Source organism: Aptenodytes forsteri, unplaced genomic scaffold, assembly GCF_000699145.1.
Source record: "Aptenodytes forsteri isolate BGI_AS27 unplaced genomic scaffold, ASM69914v1 Scaffold10, whole genome shotgun sequence".
Lineage (NCBI taxonomy): Eukaryota > Metazoa > Chordata > Aves > Sphenisciformes > Spheniscidae > Aptenodytes > Aptenodytes forsteri.
In genome coordinates, this window is record NW_008794117.1 from 2206806 (window position 1) to 2212679 (window position 5874).

Here is a 5874-nt window from a genome sequence, read left to right on the forward strand (position 1 = left end):
AAGCAGGGCTCCATCACGCGTAACGGTGACTTGGGAAGACAAACGCCATCACTCCAAACGTCCCCCCTCTTCCTTCTTCTTCCCCCCAGATTTATATGCTGAGCATGGTGGCATATGGTATGGAATATCCTTTTGGTCAGCTGGGGTCAGCTGTCCCAGCTGTGTCCCCTCCCAACTTCTTATGCACCCCCAGCCTACTCACTGGTGGGGTGGTGTGAGATGATAGTTACATCTATCATGTAGATAGATACAGCAATGATGAAAACATCCCTGTATTATCAACACTGTTTTCAGCACAAATCCAAACCATAGCCCCATACTAGCTACTATGAAGAAAATTAACTCTATCCCGGCCAAAACCAGCACACTGCTCTAGAGCAAAAATCTCAGTTTAATTCACTCAAGTACATTAAGTATTCACTCATGAGCCAGATGTAGTCATGCCTACAATAATATTCTTACACTGAATGCTGTTTTGGATTAAACAGTATTTTGGATCAGTTCAACATCAGATCTCCATAAATAAATTCAGCAAGTCTCTTAATTTAACATTTGTGAGGATGGAGGAATTCAAACGCACACCTGTAGGGACACTGTAACCATGCCACAGAAATGTAGATGGTTCAGACCAGATGCTACAGGAGTATTTTCTTTCTTGATGATTTCAACCTCAATGAGGCTGTCATCAAGCAACCTATTAGCCATCCTGAAACAACAAACCTAATCAGCCTGAAGCATTCGGCATGACAAGTCACTAAAGCCTATGCTTCCCACGGGATTTGCAGGGTACAAAGATATTTCAAAACAAGAAAGATGCACAGTCATCCCGAGTTTCTTTTTAAAGAATTGTCATCTTCACAGTTAATGTTAATGCATCCATTACAGGACTGAACCAAATTTTTTCTAGCACATACTGCCTGTAAACGTTATGTGTATCTCAATACGGTAGGCATCACATGGCAGGAATAGGATTCAAAGCCCTATTTTTGAAAGAGATTGAAACCTCTACAGAGCATATTAGACTATTCAGTCACCCTCTTGCAATCAAGTTAATGCCTCTGAGGCACTCAGCATCACTCAGGTCACCACTGGTATGATTCTCATGGGGCACACCAATGTGAAAGGAATTTTTTCCAAAATAGGAAAAAGAAGGTATGGCATAGGTATTCAGAGCAAGACAATTCCTTCCCCAAGGACCATTGTCGAAAAACATTTGTCTCAGCATGTCCATTGCAGTTTCAAGTCAGATTTGTATACCTCACTACAGCAGGTACTGAAAAGAGAGAAGTAGGACTCAAATGTGTATTTGCAAAGGTACCTGCTACCTACAGAACTTAAGTTTCCAGCCAACACACATGCATTCAAAAGCAGGAAAGAGGCTGGTGAGACAGTTAAGGCTCATCTTCCCAAAGGGCTCTTATCAAACAAGATCCAGCATAATGTGCTCATTGCAGAGAGATTTCCAGCCCATACATCACTGTGTAAGTGGATGCCCCATGAGGAATGGGGCACAAACCAAGCCTCAGCAGCAACCTACACAGTGGTATAGACCAGTCAACCAACCTGCAACAGTTGGACACTCAAAAAAACCCCCAAAACCCAAACTTGCCTCTCCAGAGACCAAAAGAACTAAAAATAGATAAAGGCCACAACACCTGCATTCAGGGTAGTTTCCTTCCAGTTTGTTGTCATCAAACACAACCTATATGAACAAACTTCGCACAGGAACAGCTCAGGGAAATTCCCAGCTCCACATCTGTCCTCATGCTACATGGCAGTCGCATGTTAGGATAGGATTTGAACACAGACAAGACTGGCACCAGCATCTTAGAAGCACTCCCAATCATATAAGTGATCTCAACTCAACCAGTAAACCCAGATCACAAAAAAACATGCCTCTAGGATCATACTTTGGGAATCACTGTGAGCAGGAAATCCTACTTGCTAGTCAGAACACCAATTTCGTGGGCAAGTCTGTCCTCACCACTCTATCCACTGCAGGGATGACACAGGAATGACAAATACACTGTTCAACGTGTCCTTGACTTAAAAGTGACACAGCAGTGAACCCAGCATCTGGCTCATACTTAAGATCTCTGAAGCCTTTCAGTTCCCTGTTTACATAATCTAATGCAGCCACACTCACAGTATACATTGTATTCCTTTTCTTTATACTTTGACTGTATTTGGTCAGGTGCCAAATACAAGGAGAAGTGACAGCACAATAAATAACGAGGCAAATGCCACTTCCAACCCATGAGACAAGAAAGGAGCTACACTTTTCTGCCAGGTACGCTAATTTGTATGAACCAATGTAGGGATTCCCCAATTAAGTCAAAATCTTACACTAGTCCCTACTGTTACAACACGCAAGCTAACCTGAAGATGGCTTGAGCTAGCTCCTGTGTAGTGGGTGCTCTCTCCGATACTGCCTAGCTTCTTTTGAGCATCTCAGGTGCTCTGAGAAGGTAGACAGCTAGCTCTGAAGAGCCTGCGCTGCTCTTCCTACATCAGTAGGAGTGTGGAAGAACCAAAGCAATGTGTCAGTGTCCCCGTTCTGGGATGGCATCAGCAACGACAAAGCCATGTGCCATTTATATCCCTGTGCAGCCTTTGCATTCAAGGCAATCTTGAATGCAGGTGCTGTGGTCTCTATTTTTGCTTCTGTTAGTCCTTGGGGAAGCACATTGTTAGGCAGCCTGTAGTACTTCACACAGCATCACCATGCAAGTTTCATTTGCCCTGTCATGACACAACAGCTTTGTTTTTTCACTCCAGAGGGAAAAACTTACAGCAGTAATAGCCAGTTTGAACATAGCGTAGGATGTATATACACTGTCATACTCCATGGCAATGTATTAAGCAGTAAGGAATGAAAAATCTCTAAAAACTGCTTCTATTAAACCATACAAACATTGTTGCTAACTGAAAATGTGATTGTACTCAGTCTGTGCTAAGGCGGCTGTCAGGCAGCATGTGTTTTCTAGCCCTGTTGGACTCATTTATCCCAAGTTCATTTGAACTACCTCATCTGCTAATAGCAAGTCCCAGCAGATGGCATTATGTTACAAGGAAACATTACCCCGGTGCCAGTTGCCTTCCCCTCAGCTCTACAAGTTCAGAGGGGAGTCTCAAAACTTCTCTACACTTGGGCATAACCTTACCTTCTTCTTGCTCCTGTGGTTTTTCCAAGCCTAGCATAGAGTCATTACATTTCAGCTGGGTGGAAGTGTGGAGGAACAAAGCCAGAAAGAGATAGCAAAGCTTTATGTGACTTTTATCTTCATTCTTGTAGCTCTGTTTCAAAAGCCCTTACCTCCCTGTGCTTCCTGAGGCCAGAATAACCTTGATGTCAGCACTGGCACTGTATATAAGAGGCTGATAATAACCGTTGTCTCTCCTGGTATGCTGTAGTCTGTCTTTTCTAGGAGCCAGACACTAAGGCAAGAGTAAATTCAATGCTGAAACACCTCCAAATTCAGATGCCAGTGGGACATAAAAGGTTTAAGCACAGGCATGTGAATGCAGTTGTCTGTAGCTCAGTGAGAAACAATCCAGAATGGCAGACCCAGACCCTGGGGGTTTCCAGACTTGTTAGACAATGAGCTAGGGATGCAGGTACAGCAGCCCCACAGAACTGTTGCCACTGCTAGCACTAGTACTCAGTCCATCCTCAGCTGCCCTTCCCTCCCTTTTCCCAATTTCCTGCTGTTCCAGTTCTTCTTTGTCTTCAGGACTTCTGCATGGCTGGCTTTGTTTCTGAGATTAGAAATCGTATCATGCAGATGGAGGAAAGCCCTGCTGTGTCCCAGGCTACAGAGGAGGTTACAACAGCAGTCCTTAGCTCAGTCCATGCTCTTGTATGCTACTGAGTCATGCTGTACTGTTGTGCCCAAGCACAAGAAGGTGGACTTACTACTATGAAAAGCTGGTGATAAGTCCTGTGACCCAGTAGTTCAGGGCCATACGCAGATCCAAGGGTCTGCCAGTGTGAGATGTAATTCACATCTATTACAGAGCTGCTGACCATGAAGCATCTAGCTCCCTAGTGACTGTAGCCAGGTAAAATCAGTAAGGAGCAGGCATCAGTGAAGAACTGGAATTAGCAGAACCACTTAAAAAGGAAAATATTTGAGCGTAATCAATCCGTTCAACTGTGGAAGATGTATAAAAGCAATGAGATCAAGTTAATTCTGGTTCACTAGATAGAGCTTCTTCAGGCTCTGCTTTGCTTGGCACCCTGCTAGGTTGTATACACAGCTGTATTAATGCATTTATATGTTTAAGAGCCCTTATTCGATATGTCACTAACTGTTCCCTGTTTAATTGTTGGAGCGGTGCCTTTTCTGTGCATGAGATCCTGGCTTTTGATAATTACTCTTTCTGACATGAGCAGGAGTTTCTCTATCACTCTATTGCTCTCAAAAGAGCTGGCGTTTCAATACCTTTTTCTTTGCACCCAGACACAAACTGATCCGTATTTAATCATTGTTTTGTGTGTGTAAAGAAGCATTACTACTGTGCCACAAGAAATCTGGAGAACCTTCGTTCATTATGGAGTGTACACTTGACGGTGATACTAGGAACATGGACTAAGCAGAAGCTAGCCAGACATTTTAAGAAAGAAGTCCATTTTATGTTAGGCAGTACGGGCAGACCATTAAGTGTCTTGTGCCACCTGCTGGCAAGCACCGCAAATTACAGCTTCCCAGGGACAGTGTCGGCTCTTAGCTGGAATGTGGAGCTCAGGTGCTCAGGGTGATGGAAAAATCCTGACAGCAGAGGTACGGAGCTATGTGCTGACACACCGAGCTGTGCAGGGCAGCTTGCATCCAGCAGAGCTCACATCCGACAGAGCTTATGAATTCCAGTGTCTGCACTGTGCTCTGCAGCCTGCTGGCAGGATTTAGTTGCTCAGATAAAACACTACAAAAACTATATTTTTCTGGGGCCTCTGCACACTTTGGCTGATTCCTTGCAGGCCCATGATCATGTCCATGTGGTGTTCTTTGTTCTGGTGTTGCAAGGGGTCAGGGCTTACTCTCCTGGGCTGTACAGGCTGTGGAGGGCTGCTTGCCTTTTCCCATCTTTCAAGTTTCCCCTTTGAGGTTATGCTCCCAGCCAGGATTTGTCACAAGCTGAAGGAGGCCACCTCTTTTCAAAAATCTGTGCAGTATATTGTATTTATATGTCACAGATCAGCATCCAAAACAGATAAATAAACATGGGTGTATTATTAGCAAGTGCTTGATATACTAGGACTTGGTCCAGAACCCACTGAAATTGGAATTTTTCCCTAGGCATTTAAAGAAAACAGTTGTGCAGGAAAAAAAATCATCAAGATTAAGTCAAACATCTACTCAGTGTCTGTGACATGCTCTATCACTGAATTATTTCCTAACTGATTAGCAAGTTCTCAACTCAATGTGAAAAAGGCAGATAGAGGATTGCTATTAAAACCTCCTCCCCTCTTTCCAAGCTGTGAGCAAGTAAGGAACACAGCCTTCTGGTTTGCAGCCCTCTTACCAGAAGAACAGAGTCATAGGAACTCATCAGAGAAAACGCTGACATTTTTTTTCCTCTTCCTTCTTCTTAAAGTAATTTTTTGCAAAGACAAAAGGTCATGAGTGATTACAAGGGTATAGGTACCAAGTGCTGCGGGTGATGAAAGAGGATCCATGAGTGTGCTGGTTTTGGCCGGGATAGAGTTAATTTTTTTCATAGTAGCTAGTATGGGGCTATGTTCTGGATTTCTGCTGGAAACAGTGTTGATAATGCAGAGATGTTTTTGTTACTGCTGAGCAGTGCTTACACAGAGTCAAGGCCTTTTCTGCTCCTCATGCCACCCCACCAGCGAGTAGGCTGGGAGTGCAC